The sequence below is a fragment of the Procambarus clarkii genome, chromosome 35, assembly GCF_040958095.1.
Source record: "Procambarus clarkii isolate CNS0578487 chromosome 35, FALCON_Pclarkii_2.0, whole genome shotgun sequence".
NCBI classification, from domain to species: Eukaryota; Metazoa; Arthropoda; class Malacostraca; order Decapoda; family Cambaridae; genus Procambarus; species Procambarus clarkii.
In genome coordinates, this window is record NC_091184.1 from 12,636,812 (window position 1) to 12,648,302 (window position 11,491).

Sequence of the window (11,491 nt, forward strand, 5' to 3'; positions counted from 1 at the left end):
AAGCAGTTGAAAAACCTGACTTGTGGAGAGGTCATTATGGGGAACTCAGATATTTCCTTAAGGAATTTGACAAACACTTGCTGTTAGGACATGAAGTAAATGAGATGTATGTCAAGTTTTGTGAAATATATGATAATGGCACAACAAAATTTATACTAAAGCAGAGATGCAGAACTAGGAAAAGGGGAAAAATTGCCCAAACATACAAGCAATACAAAGATGCGAGAAACAACAATAGCAGTAAGGAGGGGGCAGAAAGACTATGACTTTCGGTCATATTCAACAACACAAATATACATACACACACACACACATTATTGGAAAAAATTGGAATTGGAATATTGGAAAAAATAATTAAAACTAAATGGGTAGAACACCTGGAGAGAAATGATATAATTTCAGACAGACAGTATGGTTTTCGATTTGGAAGATCCTGTGTATCGAATTTACTCAGTTTCTATGATCGAGCAACAGATATATTACAGGAAAGAGATGGTTGGGTTGACTGCATCTATTTGGACCTAAAAAAGGCATTCGACAGTTCCACATAGAGAGGTTGTTCTGGAAACTGGAAAATATTGGAGGGGTGACAGGTAAGCTTCTAATATGGATGAAAAATTTTCTGACATAGAAAAATGAGGGCAGTAATCAGAGGCAATGTATCGGACTGGAGAAATGTCACAAGTGGAGTACCACAGGGTTCAGTTCTTGCACCAGTGATGTTTATTGTCTACATAAATGATCTACCAGTTGGTATACAGAATTACATGAACATGTTTGCTGATGATGCTAAGATAATAGGAAGGATAAGAAATTTAGATGATTGTCATGCCCTTCAAGAAAACCTGGATAAAATAAGTATATGGAGCACCACTTGGCAAATGGAATTTAATGTTAATAAATGCCATGTTATGGAATGTGGAACAGGAGAACATAGACCCCACACAACCTATACATTATGTGAGAAATCTTTAAAGAATTCTGATAAAGAAAGAGATCTAGGGGTGGTTCTAGATAGAAAACTATCACCTGAGGACCACATAAAGAATATTGTGCGAGGAGCCTATGCTACGCTTTCTAACTTTAGAATTGCGTTTAAATACATGGATGGTGATATACTAAAGAAATTGTTCATGACTTTTGTTACGCCAAAGCTAGAATATGCAGCTGTTGTGTGGTGCCCAACAACAGAAGTTGGCCCATATCTTAAGAAGCACATCAACAAACTGGAAAAGGTGCAAAGACATGCTACTAAGTGGCTCCCAGAACTGAAGGGCAAGAGCTACGAGGAGACGTTAGAGGCATTAAATATGCCAAAACTAAAAGACAGAAGAGGTGATATGATCACTACATACAAAATAGTAACAGGAATTGATAAAACCGACAGGGAAGATTTCCTGAGACCTGGAACTTCAAGAACAGGTGGTCATAGATTGAAACTAGCTTAACACAGATGCTAAAGAAATATAAGAAAATTCACTTTCGCAAATAGAGTGGTAGACGGTTGGAACAAGTTAGGTGAGAAGGTGGTGGAGGCCAAGACTGTCAGTAGTTTCAAAGCGTTATATGACAAAGAGTGCTGGGAAGACGGTCTCATCCTTTAACTACACTTAGGTAATTACACACACACACACACATACATATATATATATATATATATATATATATATATATATATATATATATATATATATATATATATATATATATATATATATATATATCGGACAATTAGTAAAAAAAAAAAAAAAAAATTTAAATTATTTTACCTTGTACCTAGATCCACCAGGCCTGTTTGGTGCCTGTTTCAGTACTTCAGACATCTGGAAGGTCACATCCTCCTCCTCAACTTGTGGATGTGCGTTGATAGATGATTCTGTAAAATTAAGTTATTTATATAATAATAAATTCAGTATAACAATAATATTCTGTAAAATTAAAAGTAATTTATACATCAATCAGATAAAACTCTCCAGAGATGGTGATACACAACATATAAAGGACAAGTTTCAGAACAAAATATGCATTTAGGAATAAGGTTTTGTACATGTAGGTAGCACATGAGAAAATAAGTGGAAGGTGATCAAGTTTATATTAACATGTTAATGACTTTGTTAAGGCTTTGCAAGAATGAAAAAATATTAATAATATAATATCACCTACCAATTAATTGTACATCATTTATAAGCCAATTATTTGCATTATTATTATTCAATACTAATGATATAAAAATGCATTTTGTAATCTACTATTTATGCAAGTATTAAGCACAGGATCATGAAATAAACTGCAAAATACTGTAATGGATAAACCAATTAAGTTTACATTTTCCTATAGCTAAGTCAGTCAGTTCTATTAGCAGCAGAGAACAATTATGCCCAACCTCTATTAAATGAAACAATCTTAAGAGCAAGTGATAGAAATATAATAAATATAAAAATATAATATTGTTCATATCTTCATTATTCTTCGAACTGTGGTTGCACAATCAGACCCACGTACACTGGTTAAAAGCATCACCTAAAAGCAACAACAAAAATGTAGTACACTGACGAATTTTGAATATATATATATATATATATATATATATATATATATATATATATATATATATATATATATATATGTCGTACCTAGTAGCCAGAACGCACTTCTCTGCCTACTATGCAAGGCCCGATTTGCCTAATAACCCAAGTTTTCATGAATTAATTGTTTTTCGACTACCTAACCTACCTAACCTAACCTAACCTAACTTTTTCGGCTACCTAACCTAACCTAACCTATAAAGATAGGTTAGGTTAGGTTAGGTAGGGTTGGTTAGGTTCGGTCATATATCCACGTTAATTTTAACTCCAATAAAAAAAAATTGACCTCATACATAGAGAAAAGGGTTGCTTTATCATTTCATAAGAAAAAAACTATAGTAAATATATTAATTCAGGAAAACTTGGCTTATTAGGCAAATCGGGCCTTGAATAGTAGGCTGAGAAGAGAGTTCTGGCTACTAGGTACGACATATATATATATATATATGCGAACAAGCACCTCGGCACCTCGGCAAAGTTCAAATAGCCTCGGCTATCACCTCATTATGTCCGGTCGTGATGGTCAAGTGGATTAAGGCGTCTTGTACATACCAGTTGCGTGGCATCTGGGAGTATGGGTTCGAGTCACTTCTGGGGTGTGAGTTTTCAGTTATATATATATATATATATATATATATATATATATATATATATATATATATATATATATATATATATATATATATATATTAGTTGATTTTATACCCGCATTAGGTCAGGTGATAATACAATGAAGGTGAAAACATGGGGGGATACATAAGGGATAAACATAGGGGCTGCAGAAGGCTTATTGGCCCATACGAGGCATCTCCTATCTAAACACAAAGATTAATCCAGTGTAATTGGCCTGTTATGTTGTAACATAACATATATATATATATATATATATATATATATATATATATATATATATATATATATATATATATATATATATATATATATATATATATATGTATATATATATATATATATGTATACCATATACATATATATGCTATGTTGTATGCTACAACTTGGCTGATAATAAAGCCATTCACAACTGCAGGCCTAATAAAAAAAGGAGGTGGCATAGCAATATCTTACAAAGATACCTTCATCTGCAATAGTCTCATTAGTAATAGAGACGACTATTGTGAATATACCTTTGCCAAGTTCTCCAGTAAATCCCTTAAATCCTCCTTGACTATAAGTGCCATCTATAGATTTCCCAATACCGACATAGCTTCATTCTCAGATAACGTAAGGAATCTTATCATAAATAACAATCTCAACAAAAATCAAACCAACTTAGTGGTTTGTAATGGTGAACAAAACATGCAGATACTTATATATAACCTGTGAATAGAGTGTAATAACACCAAAACTATTTGTTTATTGTTTTATGACCATAATAATTGAATCACTAATATGATTCACTAATATATAATCCTAATAATAATCACTAATATATAATCCATTGAGCATGCTGCATCTCTTTCAGTCTCTTTGCAATTTGAACAAGAGGGTTTTTAATTGATCGAACCATATTCTTAAAGTAAAGTAAATGAGATGTATTCCATATTTTGCAAAATATACGATGAAGGCACACAAACATTCATACCAAAACTGAAGGGCAGGATTTATGAGGAGACATTAGAGGCATTAAATATTCCAAACTAGAAGACAGAAGGAAAAGAGGAGATATGATCACTACGTACAAAACAGTAACAGGAATTGATAAACTTGATAGGGAAGATTTCCCGAGACCTGGAATTTCAAGAACAAGAGGTTATAGATTTAAACGAACTAAACAAAGATGCCGAAGAAATGTAAGACAATTCACTTTTGCAAACAGAATGGTAAACGGTTGGAACATGTTAGGTGAGAAGGTGGTGGAGGCCAAATCCGTCAAAAGTTTCAAAGCATTATATGACAAAGAGTGCTGGGAAAATGGGACACCACGAGTGTAGCTCTCCATCCATCTGATTGATAACCCAAATGAATTTTTCATGGATATGATACCAACATCAAATCATAAATCAGATGTGATCCTATCCCCACTGGATTTTGAAGAAGCCATAGACAGTATGCCTATGCACTCTGCACCAGGCCCTGACTCTTGGAACTCTATATTCATCAAGAACTGTAAAAAACGTTATCGCAGGCCCTTCACATTCTTTGGAGACAAAGCCAAGATACTGGCATTGTCCCTGACATACTAAAAACAGCAGAGATAGCACCGCCCCATAAAGGAGGAAATAAGGCAGAGGCAAAAAACTACAGACCGATAGCACTAACATCGCACATCATAAAAATCTTTGAGAGAATGCTAAGAAGTAAGATCACAAAATACATGGAATCACAGCATCTCCATAACCCCAGACAACATGGTTTCAGAACAGGGCGCTCTTGCCTATCACAGTTGCTGGACCACTCTGACATGGCACTAGATGCCATGGAAGACAAACAAAACGCTTTGACAAAAAAAAGCCTTTGACAAATGTGACCATTGTGTTATTGCACATAAAATGCGTTCAAAAGGAATTACCGGAAAAATAGGCAGATGGATATACAACTTCCTGACTAATAGAACCCAATGTGTAGTAGTCAACAAAATAAAATCTGGACCATCAACCGTAAAGAGCTCAGTCCCCAAGCGTACTGTGCTTGCTCCAATACTTTTTCTCATCCTCATATCGGACATAGACAAGGACACAACCTATAGTACTTGATCATCCTTTGCAGATGACACTAGAATCTTCACGAGAGTAGGCAACATAGAGGACACGGCAAACCTCCAATCAGATGTAAATCAGGTCTTTCTATGGGCTACAGAAAATAACATGGTGATTAACGAACATAAGTTTCAGCTCATGCGCTACGGAAAAAATAAAAAATATAAAAACGGAAACCACTTACAAAACTCAGTCAAATCATAACATTGAACGGAAAAGCAACGTAAAGGATTTGGGTGTACTGATGTCAGAAGGTCTTACATTTAAAGAACACAATAAAGTAGCCGTCACAACTGCAAGAAAAATGACAGGATAGATAACAAGAACTTTTCACACTAGAGATGCTATACCGATGATGATAGTTTTCAAGACGCTAGTGCTCTCTAGAGTGGAATACTGCTGCATAATGAAAGCCCCTTTCAAAGCTGGAGAAATTACTGACCTATACTTATGCATTTATCTTCGGTTTAACACAACAGGCACCAGACACACGCTAGGCATCATACACACTAGGATAAAACAAACATTAGGCCAGAAGTCAGAAAAGAATTCAAAGAATTTTACTGGAAAGGCTTGCTGTTAGGAAAGGAAGTAATTGAGATGAATTAATGCACAGTATGTCAATTTTGTGAAATATATGATAAAGGAACAAAAACATTTATACCAAAACAAAGATGCAGAACTAGGAAACAGGATTTGTTCAACTGAAATTTCAAGACGGACAGAGACCAAAAGACACAAAAATGGAATCAATATACGAAGAGGCCAAACCCCCAAACATACCAGTAATACAAAGAGAAACAACTACACGGCAGTGAGGAGAGAGGCAGAAAGAAATTTTGAAAAAAAGGAACAAACAAATGTAAAGTAGAACAAATCATATTCTATAAATACAGCAACAACCAATTGCAGGTAAAGGATAATATTCAGAGCTTTTAAATGCATGGATGGCGAAATACTCAAGAAATTGTTCACGACTTTTGTTAGACCAAAGTTGGAATATGCAGCGGTTGTATGGTGCCCATATCTTAAGAAGCACATAAACTGGAAAAGGTGCAAAGACATGCTACTAAGTGGCTCCCAGAACTGAAGGACAAGAACTATGAGGAGAGGTTAGAGGCATTAAATATACCAAATATACTACACAAATATATATACTACACATGCACAATAAACTACCCTACACAGGCTGAGTATGGTGTGTACAATAAATTATTAGCTAACAGATAAGACTGAGTTTGTATAAATGGGGGTTAAGTCAGAGTGGGAAAATGTAAGTGGAGTGCCTAAAAACCCTGTCCTGGGACCTCTGTAATTCATAATATATACAAATAATTTAGACTCAGGTTTGATCAGCAATATTTGAAAATTTCCAGACGATACAAAAGGGATTTTTTTCTGGATTCAGGATTATTTTTTTATGGCTGAAAACAGGTTTTCAGCAATAAAAGAAATACAGTATTGCTGGAACAACCGTCGACATCTTCAAGAGAAAACCTGAACATCTTCAAGAAGTGAAGATGACCTTGAGAAGAAGTATAGGTTGGGAGAAGTATAGGTTAGGAATTGTCTCCAAAGAATTCTCAAAGAATTACTCGTTATTGCTATCCAAGATAATTAGACGAGCCAAAGCTAAATACTACGAAGATAAATTTACCCAAATAAAGAGTACCTTACCTAAAAATATGTATGTACCTTACGTAAATAAACATTTGATTTTGAAGTGCCGGACAAACAAGGCTGTGGTGGATATGTGGGCCTGAGGGGCCTGTCCAAGCAACAGCCTGTTGGACCAAGCTCTCACATGTCAAGCCTGGCCTTGGAAGGGCTTGGTGAGTAGAACAACTACCAGAACCCTATAATGCATGTATCAAGGTGTCCAGGCAGTGAGCACCACATAATGCAGTGCAGTCCTGTAAGAATAAGCACAGTAAGTATGGGCATGGAGGGGGTGCAGCAGTGGCTTGTGAAGGGCTGGAGAGTAAATGGACATGCCCAGGGGTAAAAAGCATTAGGGTAACAGAACATAGCCCATAAAAATAGTAATGACAATGAATGAATAATTATATGAATGCAATAATACTTCATATCTCAATAGGAATACTAAGCAGGATGCAAGACAAGGTACTGGTGGTGATAGTGGTTGGTACAAGTCCTCACATCCCCACAGACACCAGTAACAGCCCTCACCTCCCAACACAGTACCCTTGTAGCGAGTTAATCTTATACTCGCTTCATTATCTTATAGCATAACTAATTAACACTAATTACAGAAGCTACACAGGTGATACTTTGGTGTGAGTTGAGCGCACTGAGCGTCGGTATCGCTACACCCTTGTTCCTTAACAACCCTTTGGACCTTTATTACAGAAAAATAGAATCAATTAATTTAATAAAATATAAAATATAAGTGCTTACTTACGATAATACTATCGGTGGAACACAAAATCTTCTTCTTCTTGATAGTAGGTGCAGTTTGCATGAAGGGTTAGTCCTCGCCATGACTGAACTGACGACAAAATGGCCGATGTGTTGATATGGCGTCAGGTGACGCTGTGACGTCACAGGTGAGGGACGCTTTGCGCATTACTCCCTCGTACTTAAAAAGTACTACAGGTACTTTTTGGTTTTATTTTTGAATATGGCAGAAGTTGGACAGCTTTTCAAATCATTATAAGGGAGTGAGTTCCATAGACTAGGTCCCTTTATTTACATAGAGTGTTTACATAGATTAAGTTTGACTCTGGGGATATCAAAGAGATATTTATGTCTGGTGGGGACGTGGCCATGTGTTCTATTACATCTGTCCAGGAAGAGTTTCAGAACAGGGTTTGCAGTTAGAAAAAGGGCTTTATAAACGTAATTTACACAGGAGAATGTATGGAGTGAATTTGTTTAGCATGTTTAAGGATTTGAACAAGGGAGCTGTGTGTTGTCTGAAGGTAGAGTTATTTATTGTCCTGATAGCAGATTTTTACTGGATGATGATGGGCTTGAGGTAGTTTGCAGAGGTTGAACCCCAAGCACAAACGCCATAAGAATGATAGGGATAGATAAGTGCATAATAGAGTGAGAGGAGAGCAGAGTAGGGTACATAATATCTGATCTTAAACAGTATACCAACTGTTTTAGAAACCTTTTTAGTTATGTGTTGTATATGGGTGCGGAAGTTGAGTCTCTTGTCTAAGTATAGGCTAAGAAACTTTCCATCATTTTTATTGCTAATGTTTACATTATCTATCTGAAGCTGAATTGCATTTGTTGATTTGTTTCCAAATAAGATATAGTAGGTCTTTTCTATGTTTTGTGTGAGGTTTGTTGGTTGACATCCACAAGTAGACTTTTTTTAATTAATTGTTTACAACATTATTTAACAGGAGTGGGTTGGGGTCAGAGTAGATGAGTAGTATCATCAGCCAACAATATAGGTTTAAGTATGTTAGAGACATTAGGGAGATCATTGATGTATATAAGAAACAGGAGGGTCCTAGGATGCTGCTCTGTGGCACCTTTACGGTAATTAAGTGGTAGAGTGGGAGAGGTTATATCATTGATGGCTTCATATTGGTGTCTGTTACTAAGATAGGATCGGATATAGTTTAGGGCAAGGCCACGGATTCCATAATGGTGGAATTTAAGTAAGAGGTAGTTATGGTTAACAGTATCAAAGGCCTTTCTCAGGCCGATGAAGAGTTCAATTGGAAACTCACTTTTGTCAAGGGCTGAGAAGATTAAGTCAAGCAGACTAACAATAGCATCATTGGTACTCTTTTGGGAGCGGAAGCCAAACTGACAGGGACTTAGTATATTGAATTTTACAAGATTGGAGTAGAGCTGTTTGTAAAAAAAAAAAAAATAATTTTGATAATATAGGTAGATTCGATATGGGTCTGTAATTATTTATGTCTGCCGTGTTACCTCCTTTATGAACTGGCGTTACTCTTGCTTTTTTAAGGATATCAGGGAAGGTATGACACTCTAGGGATTTGTTGAACAGCAGTGCTATGGATGGTGCAAGGGCATGGGAGGCACGCCTGTGTACCATCGATGGTATTTCACTAATGTTCCCAGCTTTGGTTTTTAGCGAGTGAATGATGGACACAACATCTGTAGGGCTGACCGGAGAGAGGAGAAGAGAGTTTGGATAGCTGCGTGAAAGATATGTGGTAACATATGTCTGAGTCTCTGGGATTTTTCGGGCAAGGTGAGCACCAAACGATGAAAAGAAGCTATTAAATTCAGTTGCTGTTTCAAGATCTGTTGCAGGTGTATAACCATCCTTGGAGATTTTTATCTTATTATGTGAATGTTGTTTAGCTCCTAGGATGGTAGAGATGGCTCTCCATGTGCTTTTTATGTTGCCTTTTGCTTCTTTGAATCTATTCTCGTAATAGGAACGCTTTGCTCTTATTATACTGGTAAGCACTGATGAATACCTCTTAACTACTTCTTTTCCAACTAGGCCAATCCTAAGTTTTTTTTTCATATTCATGTTTCTTGTCGATTGCTTTAAGTATGCCATTAGTGAGCCAGGGATTATTTAACCTTTTTGCCAGTTACTTGCTTGGTGAGGAGAGGACAATAAGTATTGTAAAGGCTTTAAATTTTGGAAAGAGGCTAGTTAACGAATTATTATCCTGTGTATTGATAAATTTAGATTCCCAGTTTACATTGTGGAGGGCATTTGTGAGATTGCCTATTGCCGCTTCACATTGTAACCTAAAGGTAATTTTCTTGTTACCTGGTGGTGTTATGGCCATGTTCGCTACAAGGAAGGTAGGATAGTGGTCAGTTGTTCTGTCAGTGATTATACTTGATGTAAGAGGAGCTGTTATGTTGGTCCATCAGTGATCCAGGGTAGTCGCAGATGTTTGAGTGACTCGGGTGGGCCTGGTGATTGCGGGGATGAGCATACAGGAATTCATGCTGTTGAGGAAACAGTCTACTTGAGGGTTATTTTGTAGCCCTAGGTCAATATTGAAATCACCTCTGAGAACTATGTGATTTTTGTTGAGATTATTGTTTATGATAAGGTTCCTCAAGTTGTTATTGTATTTGTGTCTAGCTTCAGACACAAGCATGTTACAGTTATGTCTTAAAGAGTTGAGAGCAATTAAGGATGATAAAGAGTCACTTACAACTAATGTATCAAGTTTGGATACTTGTACACATTTCAGTGCAAGGAGCAAGGCAAATAGTTCAGTCTGAAGGGTAGAGGCCCAGTTGTTTATACGGACTCCCCACTCAAAATATAAGTCATATCCTATTGCCAGGACAACTGCACTTCCAGCTGCACCCGTTGGGCGCTGTAGGAAACCTTCAGTGTATATGATTTGAGAGAGAGAATGCTCTGTGGACAGAGCATCAATATGGCTTAAGACGTTGAGCTTTGCCTCAAGACAAAGCTGGGACTGATCTCTAATTTGCTCCTTTGATGGAAAGGGAGGGATTAAAATTGAAAAGGGTGTAATTTCCTACAGTGCAGGAAAGTGCTATTGTTGTCTCTCTTGGTACAAATTATAAATCTGATACTTTCTGAGTTCAGTTCCAATTTTATTTATCTATTTGAAACAATGTTTACATTCAATAAAGAAATTCTGGAGGGCTTCTGTGCAAGGGTTAGGATGAGCTAGCCTAAGCATTTTTATACCAATTTGACAGTTATTTTCAGTAACACGATAAACAACGCTCGGAATATTAAGTTCCTTTCTCATATTAAGTATCTTTGTGGTACGAAGGCACCCAAGGATTATCCTCAAGGCTTCGTTCTGCAATTTTTCAAGCCCTCCAAGCTTTCTTTCAGGATGCCTTAAAGTTAGTTTAGTTCATTTATTATGCACCCCATACCCATCTTGTGGGCGGTAGTGGAAAGGGTTGCAGAGGCACATAATGGGCTCAGGGACTGAACCCAACAATTCATTTAGCTAAGCAAGTTACAATCTTGATGAGCTAGTTACAAAATTCAGTATAAGTCGTCACATCAACAATAGGTTCGAGATCGATCACAAGTACAGTTTCTAAATTAAGCAACTGACATATGTGGAGAGCTAGTGTCACAATTGATATGTTTGTCCTGCACACCGCTCCCCATCCAGTGGGCAGCGGTGGATAGGTTACAATCACTTAGTTACTACTTACAGTTAGCAAACTGGGGATATTTTGCTAAAATTTCTGGTACCAGATCATTTT

The 11,491-nt window shown here is 36.6% G+C and overlaps 1 long non-coding RNA gene across 1 annotated transcript in view; it reads right to left on the bottom strand.

The window, feature by feature from the left end:
* The window catches only part of LOC138371230 (uncharacterized), a 9,152-nt gene extending 1,061 nt beyond the window's left edge, over positions 1-8,091 (bottom strand). Inside the window, exons 1-2 of the long non-coding RNA XR_011230350.1 lie at positions 7,725-8,091; positions 1,770-1,876 (exon numbers count right to left, since the gene is read on the bottom strand). This is a non-coding gene — a long non-coding RNA (uncharacterized lncRNA). The remainder of the gene's footprint in view (positions 1-1,769; positions 1,877-7,724) is intronic.
* Between the last annotated feature and the right edge of the window lie 3,400 nt (positions 8,092-11,491).